Here is a 14283-nt window from a genome sequence, read left to right on the forward strand (position 1 = left end):
TGCTATCCGTGTCCCCTGCTGCACTCCGCTGTCCGTCCTGCCTCCGGTGTTCTTGTTCCATCCTGCTCCAGTCCTGCCGTCCTACTCCAGTCCCACCTCCGGTGTTCCTGTTCCATCCTGCTCCAGTCCTGCCTCCGGTGTTCCTGTTCCATCCTGCACCAGTCCTGCCGTCCTACTCCAGTCCTGTCTCTGGTGTTCCTGTTCCATCCTACTCCAGTCCTGCTGCCCTACTCCAGTCCTTCCGTTCTCCTCTAATCTTGCCTCCTGTGTTCCAGCTCTGTTCTGTCACCTACACTTCAGTCCCACCCTCCTACTCCAGTCCATCCTAAGCCCCTCTCGGTACCGGCTACCGTGGTAGTCGAACCCCTGGGCCTGCTCCTAATGGTCCCTGTTTAGGGGTCGGTTCCACGTGGCAGCTCACCCGGGGCCCCTCAGAGCCACGGCCCAGAGGGTCCACTCCTGGAGATTCCGGCTCCTGACCAGCCACACTAACAGAGTTGAAGGTGGTGGGCATCTTCTTCCCATTTCCTGCAGCTCTCTGTTAATTTGCTCCCTCTCAAGTCTTAGCTGCTCTACTTCCTTCAGGTACACCACGCGATAGTCCAGGAGCATCCGGATATTCCCAAGGCTCTCCATGGATTCGACAACGAGGAATGAAACCATCCCATCTTCACCCATGACCTGGGCTTCCTCATCAGCCGGAACCCTCACTCTAATCCCACCGGACCTATTCACCATCTCCTGCATCACTTTCCCAAGACTTCCGATGACCCTCCTCACCAGACATCTGGGCACTTGAACGATGTTTTCTGCAATGCCCCGCTGACTTTGAACTTTCCTCGCACGCTCTAGACGTCGAGCGGCTTCCTTATTCTTCTACAGGATCATCTACTTCGTGTGGAGGCATTGTAGTTGCATATCCCTCAGGATAGCCACCCGCTTCACTGACTTCCTTATTCGACTGTATGACCAACTGCTTCGTCACTGGTGCCCAATTCACACTACATGCTTCTACTGCCTTTCTAAAGGCCTCATGCACATCCTCAATGGCACACGCTTCTCGCATGTCTTCGGGTACCTCTATTATACACTTGAAAAGCGAAGTCTCCCATTCTTGAACATACTGTTGGACCTCCTCGTCCTGAGCGTCAGCACAGTTTTCCAAGACATCAACATCCCTGGTATGGCCATCTGCGTGACACTTCCCCTGCTGAATATCTTTCTCCATGGAAGCCTCTACTTTGGTCAGCCTCTCCAGCTCACTCTCCTTCATTGCGACCAGATCGGGAGAGCGCAACAGTTTGATTTCCAGTCATCTGTGGATTTCTGGAGCTGGACATTAGTCTCTTTCTCTATCTTGAGCTCTCAGAGAACTTTATCTCGCTCCTCTGCCAAGCAATGACACTCATCCACTCTCCGGAGAAGCTCCTACTGATGCTTCTCTTAGGCCTCTCTGAGCACCTCGGTATCTTTCAATATGGCCTTGTTCATGGTTTGACACACTGCCAGGTGACCTCTGAGCTCAGAGACTTCCTTCTCCAGCTCATCCACTCTCTGCTCAATCGCTTGTTTCAGGACCCTTTCTCGCTCGACTGTCTCAGCAGCTCTATCTCATGGTCCTGCTCTCTTTTGTCCAGCACGTCGCACCATCAGTTCTTTAATTAGACTTTCAGATGGGCTCTCTTGCCTACCCACACTCTGCCTCTTCAGAGTTCCACCTGTTCCTGCATCCACAGGTTCAACTCTCTCCCGACTCTCAGTAACTTCAGAGAACTCTGGCCCTTCAGCATCAGGTACTCCGGAGCCTTCATCATACTTAGCCATTTCACCCTTTCCGGGCATTGCGGATGTCGGACTACTACAGGTCTGTTTTAATTCCAGCCCTACCTCTGTGCTGGGATTTGTCAGAGATATAGTGACCTCCTTTTCAAGGACAGTAACCTGATCTGTATCTGAGGCTACTTTCACACTTGCGTTTTTTTGCTGCACGTTTTTTGCGCACACAAACGCATGGAAAAAAACGCATCATGCGGTTTTTGGTGGGTTTTTTTAAAAACGCATGCTTTTTTGCGCATACGTGCGCATTACAATGCGCACAGGCTTTAATGGGTGTTTTGCTGCAAAAAAACGCATTGCGTGCGCATGCGTTTTATGGGGGCAAGTTGGACGCACAAAAAATGCAGCAGGATGCATTTTGTGTGCCCGAGCGCACACTACAAAAAAACGCCTGCGCATACAAACACGTACAAACGCATACACCCATGTTAAAGTATAGGGAAAAAACGCATGCGTTTTTTGCGCTAAAACACAGCGCAAAAAAACGCAAGTGTGAAACCAGCCTAACCCTTTCTCTCCCACATCCTTCTTCTGAGAGAGTGTAGCCTGTCCCACCTTCCTGCCGCCCCTGCGATGAGGGGAAGATCTGCCATTTTTACTCGGCTCCACCTTACCGCACACTTTCCCGTGCATTCGAGTCACAATCTGAATAGGAGTCACCCCCACTCCCCCTGTCATCCTGGAACAGCAAGTCCCCACTTAAACAGGCATCGGACCCCTTTTTTGGAGCTACCCCGTTTCTCACAGTCCCACATTTGGTCACCCCAGTTAAGTCCCCAAGTTGGTCAGACTCACACTTTCCTCCGGTCACCCAGAACTCTGGACCATCGACTTTAGGTAGTGCTACCTCCTTTTTGTACATCACACCACCAGGAACCACTACAGCCGTCTGCTGTGGTGGGGCTCCCTTAGGGATAGTCCGACTCGCTCCTGAGCAATCAGACACTCCTCTTTCCTCCCACAGATCCCAAAACCATTCAAAGTCCTGGCCTATTACCACAGGGTATAGCAAGTCTGGGATTACAGGGACATCATGGTTGAAAATAATAGCGGGTGTCTCAATGATTACCCTGGACACCGGATAATCCCTAGCAACCCTATGAACACAGTGGACTTCCATCTTCTTTCCGGGAATCAGACAGGGAGTGTGGTGCTCACCAGGGTCACCAGGCTCCCTGAGTCTAGAAGTCCAGTCACGCACTCTCCATTGAGTTCTACAGAACAGCTCTGTAACATCTTGTCAGATGGAAAGTCAGTACAACATCCTGGACATGCACTGTTGAACACTGTACCTGGCAACAGTCCATCGGCGCATTTGCCGCTGCCTCGTTTTTTGCCACCACCCCAATTTGGGATACCGACCCCTTTTGGGACTCCGCCCCCTTTTGGGCAACTGCTTTGATTTAGGATACCACCCCTTTTGGGCATCCTTCCCTGATTGGGTTACCACCCCCTTTTGGGACTCCACCCCTTTTGGGAAACCATCCCTGTTTTGGGTCACCGCCCTCTTTTGGGACTCCACTCCTTTTAGGGACACCAACGCTCTCTGGGGTACACACCATGGACTCCCCCACGGCTTTCCCAGGCCTCAGTTTGCACAGGCCCTTATGTCTCTTTGGGGTTGGTACTGGCCCTTTAAGAGGTCGCCCGCTTTGGACCTCTGATGTCCTTATGGCACCTCACCAGCTCCTACTGGCACTGACACAAATCGCTGGCACCTCTGGCTGCTGCTCACAAGCCGCTGCTGCTACCACTGCAGCTCCTGAGGCTGCAGAACCTCTTGCTGCAACTTGCAACTGCAGCTCCTGCAAGTCCCTGCACGGCTCCGCACTGCAGACGTAGTTGACCCGCCGATCCACAGCCAAACGCTTGTCACCTTCGTGGCCCCGCTGAGCCATAGCAAGCTGTCTTGAAAAAAAAACTTTGTCACCCCGTCGAGCCACAGCAATCACCATCAGCTTTATAGAAAAAAAACACAAAAAAAACACACACAGTTTGTCACTGACCCCGGTCAGCACAACACGGACTCCTGTCTGTTGCCTGTTGGTGTCGGCCACACAGGTTCCAGGGTACCTCTTATCCTCAGAGGCAACTTATAGCCACTTCTCACTGACCCCGGTAAGTTTCAATCATGGTTGTCAGACCATACACTCCCCTGGCTCAGACTAGCCAGCACTGCAACATGTGCTTCTTGGACAGTTACACGCAGCCTAGCACAAATCATAACGATTTTACTCACTTAGCTGCGTAGGAGGAAGAAGGAGGAGGCATGTTCTCTTCAACGTCCATGTGGGTTTATTTGCTTCATAAACCATCAAATCCACAACAGAAAGATAAAACAGTCTTTAAGCAATGCAAACAGTCCTTAGCTGGGCTTTGTTCCCTCTGGCCCTGTGCACACACAGGCCATGGCAATGTCCAGCCCGGAGGCTCCGTCTTGAGCCATACACACAGGAGGGCTTATCCTTCCGTGCACACAGGCCCCTCTGTAGTGTCCCACCTGGACACATGGAAGTCTATCTACACTGCCAGACTCCCAAACACTCACTGCCAAGTGCTAAACACACCTCAATTACATAGGCTGTAACCACACCCACAGGTGAGGTATGGATCACATGGGCATGACCTCACTGCAAGCCCTGAACATACACAACCACACAGGCTTCATTAAGTATTCAGACACATACTCCTTGGGTGAGTATGTAGGTGACTGGACCCACCCATCTCTCCAAGTCACCTGGAAGCCTCCCAATATAAAGCAAAACCCTCAGCAGTAGATATGCTGAGCAAAACACACCCAGGCTTACATCACAGGGCCACCCACCTCTGCTGCGATACATACCGCCCATCTATCACATGACTAGTTTACAGGGGAACACCAGAAAAAATTGACAAGGGGTTCCACTGTAAAATCGAACCAGTAAAGGCTAAGCAGACAGCTGCGGGCTGATATCAATAGCCTGAAAAGGGGTCATGTATATTGGCACCCCCTAAAGCTAAAAACATCAGCTCTCAGCCGTCCCAGAAATGGTGCATCTTATAGATGCACCAGTTCTGACACTTAGCCTCGATCTTCCCACTTGCCCTGTAGCGGTGCTAAGTGGGGTTCATAATTGTGGGGTTGATGTCACCTATGTATTGTTAGGTGACATCAAGTCCACAGGTTAGTAATGGAGAGGCTTCTATAAGACACCTATCCATTACTAATCCTATAGTTACATGGTAAATAAAGACACAGCCAGAATAAAGTCCTTTATTTGAAATAATCACACAGACTTTTTTATTGAATCTAAATTTACCATACAAACTGAACGTCTAATCCCAGACGCCTTTAAATCCTACAAACAATCAAAAAATAATCAACAAATAATACTCTCTTGTCTGATGTAGTCCATTTAATACCAAGTGTCCCACGGCGATCACACGTGTAGAACAGTCACATCGGGAGATGTGACTGCTCTACCTGGCTTCTGGCAATACACTGACAGGAGATAATTGCTTCCGCAGTGAATGATTGCACTGCCGTGAGAGTTCAAAGGAGTTTATCAGCTCCAGTGCTCTCATTTACGGCACCGCTGCGTGAGAACTGGATCAGCTGATGAACTCCGGTGAACTCTCACTGCAGCGCCGTGATACACTGCAGGAGCAAACACAGTGCTAGTGATTTATAATAATAATACACAGTGCTAGTGATCTAGGATAATACACAATGCTATTGATCTATGATATTACACAGTACTAGTGATCTATGATAATAATACACAGTGCTAGTAATCTATGATAATAATACACAGTACTAGTGATCTATGATAATACACAGTACTAAGGATCTATGATAATAATACATAGTACTAGTGATCAATGATAATTCACAGTAGTAGTGATCTATGATAATAATTCACAATAGTAGCGATCTGTGATAATAATACACAGTAGTATTGATCTATGAGAATAATACACAGTACTAGTGATCTATGATAATAATTCACAGTACTAGTGATCTATGATAATAATTCACAGTACTAGTGATCTATGATAATTCACAGTAGTAGTGATCTACGATAATAATACACAGTACTAGTGATCTACGATAATAATACACAGTACTAGTGATCTATGATAATAATTCACAGTACTAGTGATCTATGATAATAATAATACACAGTACTAGTGATCAATGATAATAATACACAGTACTAGTGATCTATGATAATAATACACAGTACTAGTGATCAATGATAATACACAGTACTAGTCATCTTTTATAATACACAGTACTAGTGATCTATGATAATAATACACAGTACTAGTGATCTATGATAATAATACACAGTACTAGTGATCTATGATAAAAATTCACAGTAGTAGTGATCTATGATAATAATTCACAGTAGTAGTGATCTATGATAATAATACACAGTACAAGTGATCTATGATAATAATTCAAAGTACTAGTGATCTATGATAATTCACAGTAGTAGTAATCTATGATAATAATTCACAGTACTAGAGATCTATGATAATAATTCACAGTAGTAGTGATCTATGATAATAATTCACAGTAGTAGTGATCTATGATAATAATACACAGTACTAGTGATCTATGATAATAATACACAGTGCTAGTGATCTATAATTCACAGTAATAGTGATCTATGATAATAATTCACAATAGTAGCTGTGACATCGGCGGCCGAGCCCGCCGATGCCTCTTCAGCGGCGGCGGATGCCGCCGCCTCTCCCCACCGACGCTCCTCCGTCAGCGCGCTCTCTTACCCGGCCTCCCGCTCTGCTGTATCCCTGCGCTCTGTCCTTAGGTCGCGGGCGCGCGCCCGTCCGCTCTCTTCATCCAGCGGTGGGCGTCACTGAAGGCAGGGCTTGCTACTCTCTTCCTGGCCATTAGGTATTTCGGGCATCCTCCCTATGGGGAAGACGCCTGATAATTGTGTGGCATCTCCGCACTCTCTGGCCGCTATAGTTCCTCTACAGTACACCTGCCTTGTGTCTCGCTCAGTTCCCCTCTGTCTGCCTCAGCCTCGTCCTCGTTCCTCTCTCCCAGTGCTCCTTCTGCCTATTTTCTGGTTTACGTACCTCCAGGTCCCCCTCCTCTCTTCCTGGGCTTCCCTTCCCTCCTGGGTTCCCTGTCCTCTGCCCGTCCGCTCCTATATTCCCTCCCGTGGCTTCCTCCTCTGTACTCCTTCGCCTCCTGTGGCGTAGTCTTGCAACTTTACAAGTAACTGCTGCCTGGTTTCCTCGCTCCGGTACCCTGGTCTCTGTCCGGTATCTCTGCCCTCTCTCTGTCCTAGCTTGTCCCTCAAGCCGTCCCTCTTGGTACCGGCTGTCGCGGTTCTGACCCCTGCTGTCCTGCCCCTAACGATCCCTGTAAAGGGGTCGGTCATCACCTGGCGCGTTCGGCCCAGGGGCTCCAGATCCGCGACCCAGGGGGTCCACTCTCCGATGTTGTCGGTTCCTGAACGTCACAGTATCATCAGGCCATGGCTCCCGCCGGTGCCGCGGCCGCTACACAGAAGGAACTACTTTTCTTACGTGAAAACCAGACCCGGATAATGTCCTTCATGAAATTCATGGACACCCGGCTGTCTGCCCTGCAAACCTCTGATCCAGGGCATGCTCCCCTCTTAGCTAGTCTTCAGCAGGAGCTCGCGCAGCAACGCGATGCTCAGTCTCACATCTTGGGTTACATGGCGTCCGTTGACGATCGACTGCTTGCCTTGCTGTCCTCGGCGGCCGCCTCAGTCTCATCCCGGGATGCAGTTTTGTCCCCGCCCCCTCGTCTGGGAAAGCCTCCCAGGTATAGCGGAGATCCTAAGTTGTGTTGGGGCTTCTTAAACCAATGCAGATTGCACTTTGAGCTTTTGCCCCAGCAATATCCCACAGATCGCGCCAAGGTGGCGTTCATAGTATCCCACCTTGAGGGAGAGGCCCTGGCCTGGGTGAATCCTTTATGGGAGAGGGATGATCCCATAGTTTCTAGTATCCAGAATTTTCTGGAGATGTTCCGCAAAGTATTTGACGAACCCAGACGCGTAGCATCTACCACAGAGGCCCTCTTTAACCTCCGCCAGGGTCCCCTTACTGTGGGACAGTACGCCATCCGCTTTCAGACATTGTCGTCAGAGCTGGGGTGGAATAATGAGGCAATTGTGGGTGCCTTTTGGAGGGGTCTTTCAGGTAAAATCAAGGACGAGCTTGACGGGCGAGATACCCCTACCACCCTGGAGGAACTCATATCCCTGGCTACTCGTATCGATCTGCGGTTTTTGGAACGCGCTCGAGAGTCGGCTAGGGAGAAAAGGCCCTTTAGGCTGTATCAAGCTCCTATTCCACGCTCCTCTGCACCCTCCACTAGCGTCGCCCCCGAGCCCATGCGGAAAGATTGTATCAGGCTGTCCGAACAGTGACGCAGGGAGAGGATGACGAACGGTCTCTGTCTGTATTGCGGTGGAGCCAATCACTTTGTGCGCACCTGTCCTGAGAAACCGGGAAACGCCTCCACTTAGGTCAGGTAAGACAGGTCTCCCTTGGTGATCATAATTCCTCTCTGCCCCTTACCCTTTCAGCTTTAATTATTGCAGGTCGGGAGCGTAGATCTGTGGAGGCGTATGTGGATTCGGGTGCGGCTGGTAATTTCATTCGGCAAGAAGAGGTTGATAAGCTCCAGATTCCAGTGGTCATCCTAAAAAATCCGCGTGCTATCGCCTCCGTTGATGGCAAACCTCTCCCCGAGCTCGTCACCATGGATACTGCCGAAGTAGACCTGCAAATTGGAGCACTTCATCTCGAGAGGATCGCCTTTTACATCCTGCCGCAATTATCCCATACTGTTCTCCTTGGATTACCGTGGCTCAGGCTGCACGAGCCAGTTGTTGACTGGCGCTCAGGGGAGAGATTCTGCGGTGGGGTCACTCCTGCCATGAACATTGCCTGCAGTCCATCGTCCTTCCTCATTCGCTACCTAAGCCAGTCGAGCTCCTGGGCCTTCCCGCACCGTATCACGCGTATGCAGATGTTTTTAGCAAAAAAAGAAGCGGATTCACTGCCTTCGCATCGGGCCTATGACTGCCCTATCGACCTAATCCCCGGAGCCACCCCTCCCAGAGGGAGACTGTATCCTCTATCCCCAGCAGAGACCACGGCTATGATGGAATACATTCAAGAAAACCTGGCCAAGGGGTTCATTCGGAAGTCCTCGTCCCCTGCAGGTGCAGGCTTTTTCTTTGTTCGGAAAAAAGACGGATCACTCCGGATTGACTACCGGGGCCTGAACAATATCACCGTTAAGAATCGATACCCGCTTCCGCTCATCCCTGAACTCTTCTACCGGCTGAAGGGGGGCTCGGGTCTTCACGAAGTTGGATTTGCGGGGAGCTTATAATCTAATCCGGATCCGCGCACGGGACGAGTGGAAGACTGCCTTCAATACCCGTGATGGTCATTATGAATATTTAGTCATGCCATTTGGTCTCTGCAACGCTCCGGCCGTGTTTCAGGAATTCGTTAATGAGGTGTTTCGGGATCTACCGTATTCCTGCGTGGTGGTGTACTTAGATGATATTCTCATCTTTTCGCCCGACCTATCCTCTCATCGTAGAAGCGTTCATATGGTCCTGCATCGTCTTCGGGAGAATCATCTCTACGCCAAGATTGAGAAGTGCCTCTTTGAGCAAACCTCGTTACCCTTCTTGGGTTATATAATCACAGATTCCGGTCTGAACATGGATCCAGAAAAGCTCTCAGCGGTGCTCAAGTGGCCTCGTCCTGTTGGTATAAAAGCCATCCAGCGTTTCCTCGGATTCGCTAATTATTACCGACAGTTTGTGCCTCATTTTTCCACAGTGACCAAGCCCATTACGGCTCTGACCCGTAAAGGAACTAAGTCAAACAGCCGGTCTCCCGAGGCTGAAGACGCCTTCCTTGCCTTGAAACGCTCTTTTGCATCAGCACCGATCTTACATTGCCCGGTGGTCAGTAGGCCTTTTGTCCTAGAGGTGGATGCCTCCTCCACCGGAGCCGGGGTGGTCCTTTCCCAGCAGGCTCCATCTGGGCAGCTGGTTCCCTGTGGGTTTTTTTCTAAATCCTTTTCGCCTGCAGAGTGCAATTACTCCATTGGAGACCGGGAATTGCTGGCCATTAAGATGGCTCTGGAAGAATAGCGGTATTTGCTTGAAGGGGCAGTCCACCCCTTTACTATCTTCACGGACCACAAGAATTTGGCCTATCTGCAGTCCGCTCAGAGACTCAATTCCAGACAAGCCAGATGGGCCCTGTATTTTTCTCATTTTGATTTCAAGCTTCACTTCCGTCCCGGCAATAAGAACATCAAAGCAGATGCTCTCTCCAGGTCCTTGCAGTCGCCTGAAGGGGATGAGGGTCCATCATATATTATCAAGCCTGCCAAAGTTATCACCGTGGCTCCTGTGAATTTCTCTACCCCTCCACCAGGCAAAACCTTCGTTCCCCAGAATAAATGCCCGGAGGTGCTGTGCTGGGGGCACTCCTCCAAGGTTGCCGGGCACGATGGGACCAAGAAGACCCTCCTGCTTCTCTCCCATTACTACTGGTGGCGCTCCCTTCGCCAAGACGTGATGGACTACGTAGCCTCTTGCACGACCTGTGCTCAGAGCAAAGTTCCGAGAACCCTGACTCCCGGTCTTCTTCACCCGTTACTGGTTCCGGAGGCTCCATGGCGGCAAATTGCAATGGATTTCGTAACAGACTTGCCCAGCTCAGCTGGATCCACCTACCATGGCCCATTTTATACCTTTGCCCGGACTGCCCTCAGCTCCAAGGTTGGCCGAGATCTTCATCCACCAGATCTTCAGGCTACATGGCCTTCCTTAACGGATTGCCCGTCCGCTCCTATATTCCCTCCCGTGGCTTCCTCCTCTGTACTCCTTCACCTCCTGTGGCGTAGTCTTGCTACTTCACAAGTAACTGCTGCCTGGTTTCCTCGCTCCGGTACCCTGGTCTCTGTCCCGTATCTCTGCTCTCTCTCTGTCCTAGCTTGTCCCTCGAGCCGTCCCTCTTGGTACCGTCTGTCGCGGTTCTTACCCCTGTGGTCCTGCCCCTAACGATCCCTGTATAGGGGTCGGTCATCACCTGGCGCGCTCGGCCCAGGGATTCCAGATCCGCGACCCAGGGGGTCCACTCTCGGACGTTGATGGTTCCTGAATGTCACAGTAGCGATCTATGATAATAATACACAGTACTAGTGATCTATGATAATAATACACAGTACTAGTGATCTATGATAATAATTCACAGTACTAGTGATCTATGATAATAATTCACAGTAGTAGTGATCTATGATAATAATTCACAGTAGTAGTGATCTATGATAATACACCACAGTGCTAGTGATCTATTATAATTCACAGTACTTGTGATCTATGATAATAATTCACAGTAGTAGTGATCTGTAATAATACACAGTAATGGTGATCTATGATAATAATTCACAGTAGTAGTGATCTATGATAATAATTCACAGTAGTAGTGATCTATGATAATAATACACAGTGCTAGTGATCTATTATAATTCACAGTACTTGTGATCTATGATAATACACAGTAGTAGTGATCTATGATAATAATTCACAGTAGTAGTGATCTATGATAATAATACACAGTACTAGTGATCTATGATAATAATTCACAGCACTAGTGATCTATGATAATAATGTACAGTACTAGTGATCTATGAAAATAATTCACAGTAGCAGTGATCTATAATAATAATAATACACAGTACTAGTGATCTATAATAATACACAGTGCTAGTGATCAATGATAATAATACACAGTACTAGTGATCAATGATAATAATACACAGTAGTAGTGATCTATGATAATAATACACAGTACTAGTGATCAATGATAATAATAATACACAGTGCTAGTGATCTATGATAATAATACACAGAACTAGTGATCAATGATAATACACAGTAGTAGTGATCTATAATAATAATAATACACAGTGCTAGTGATCTATGATAATAATACACAGTACTAGTGATCAATGATAATACACAGTAGTAGCGATCTGTGATAATAATACACAGTACTAGTGATCAATGATAATAATACACAGTAGTAGTGATCTATAATAATAATACACAGTGCTAGTGATCTAATAATACACAATGCTGGTGAGTTATTATACTCTGAGTTTACCTGAGTAATCTTTCCACAGTTTACCTGTATAGTATTAATATTAATTACAACTACCTGCGGAGACGTCCTGCTGGGAATGATGGAAGGAGCACTCGGATACAAAATATAATCTGTCCTCAGATACACCCGGCGTAATAACCACAGAACTGTTGGACCGTATTATAATTAGGTGACAGATGTCAGAGCATGAGTCACTTACTCATATTTCACTATACGGTCACATTCCGCGCTCGTTGTCCATAGAAGCAGTCAGGTAACTTTATATACCCAGTAGAAGAAGAAGTGAAAACAGTTATCATTAAAAATGTTAAAAAAATATAGAAAATAAAGCATTCAAATTCTAGAAGATTGCCACATGATAACATACTGAGTCATTCTCTCGTGTCAAATTTGGAAAATGTTTTTCAGCAACTTCTCAATCATATTTCACTTCACTGATATTAAAATCAGACAACCACTCATAACAACCATTATACTGTAGCTCCAAATGGTTAGCATTCAGCCCTCCCATAATCCCAATACTCGTAATCTCCCTTGTCCTGCAGGGGTTAGCAAATGGCATAACTACGGCTGTTTTAAAACTATAACCCCTAGAGTTATATTAAAGTCATGATAGCCAATAAGAGATACTCCGATGAAAATTAGAAATCAATCTTTATTAAATACAAATTAGCACACAAGAATAAAAACAAGGAAAAATGAGAGATAAACTGCTGAGACTAGTAAAGTTAGCAATTACGAGTCAATTCCTATGCCCCCAGGAAATGGGCTCATCTGCTACATAATAAGAAAAATGATGTCGCTTAATAGACACAATGTTTTGAGCCCACATGGAGAAAGGTATACAGTAATCACTATATAAATATGTAAATAAATATTTAAATATAATGATTATTAACCCCTTCATACCGAAGCCTGTTTTCACCTTCCCAACCTGGCTAAATTCGACAATTCTGACCAGTGTCACTTTCTGTAGTAATATTTCCAGCTCGCATTCCCTTGTGCTGGATTCTGGGGTTCCTCAAACTGAAGCACACAGTTTCCGATGAAGGTCTGGGTGTAGGCCGAAAACGTTCAACTTATGTGTGCACAATAAAATGGAACTGTTTTTCTCATCACAACCTTTTTGAGTGCCAAGTTTTTTTTTACTATATGGTGGTAATGATCAAACCGCCCATCAGTGCCCATGTTCGCCTCGCTGTCAACCAGATGACAGTGTGGCAAACAACGGATATTCAGGCCCCCCATTCATCTGAATGGGTCCGGGTTTGGGAACCATTCTGGTACTTTATGTGGTGCTCTGCATAGATATTCATCTTGATGGCTTGTGACAGGAGGTCACTGTTCCCTCAGCGACCTGCCCCCTATTTTTCACACTACTGACTGCATAGATGTAGCATGATAAGGTGGATAATATGCCTGTTTTCCTGTTACTTAGAAATATAGTTTTGTTGAAAAAAATAAAAAAAAATAATAAAAATGGCGCATTCAGATAGACGCTACAGTCATGGCCAAAAGTTTTGAGAATGAACAAATATTATATTTTCACATGATCTGCTGCCCTCTGGTTTTTCTGTGTGTTTGTCAGATGTTTTTATCACATACAGAAATATAATTGCAATCATATTATGAGTAACAAAAGGTTATATTGACAGTTAGAATGAGTTAATGCAGCAAGTCAATATTTGCAGTGTTGACCCTTCTTCTTCAGGACCTCAGCAATTCTCCCTGGCATGCGCTGAATCAACTTCTGGATCAAATCCTGACTGATAGCAGTCCATTCTTGCAAAACTTGAAGGTTTTTGTTTGTCCACCCGTCTCTTGATGATTGACCACAAGTTCTCAATGGGATTAAGATCTGGGGAGTTTCCAGGCCATGGTCCCAAAATCTCTATGTTTTGTTCCCTGAGCCATTTAGTTATCACCTTTGCTTTATGGCAAGGTACTCCATCATGTTGAAAAAGGCATTGTTGATCGCCAAACTGCTCTTGGACGGTTGGGAGAAGTTGCTTTCGGAGGACATTCTGGTACCATTCTTTATTTATGGCTGTGTTTTTAGGCAAGACTGAGAGAGAGCCCATTCCCTTGGCTGAGAAGCAACCCCACACATGAATGGTTTCAGGATGCTTGACAGTTGGCATGAGACAAGACTGGTGGTAGCGCTCACCTGGTCTTCTCCGAATAAGCCGTTTTCCAGATGTCCCAAACAATCGAAAATGGGATTCATCAGAGAAAATGACTTTACCCCAG

The sequence above is a fragment of the Dendrobates tinctorius genome, unplaced genomic scaffold, assembly GCF_039654945.1.
Source record: "Dendrobates tinctorius isolate UK_male_01 unplaced genomic scaffold, ASM3965494v1 ptg000075l, whole genome shotgun sequence".
Classification (NCBI taxonomy): domain Eukaryota; kingdom Metazoa; phylum Chordata; class Amphibia; order Anura; family Dendrobatidae; genus Dendrobates; species Dendrobates tinctorius.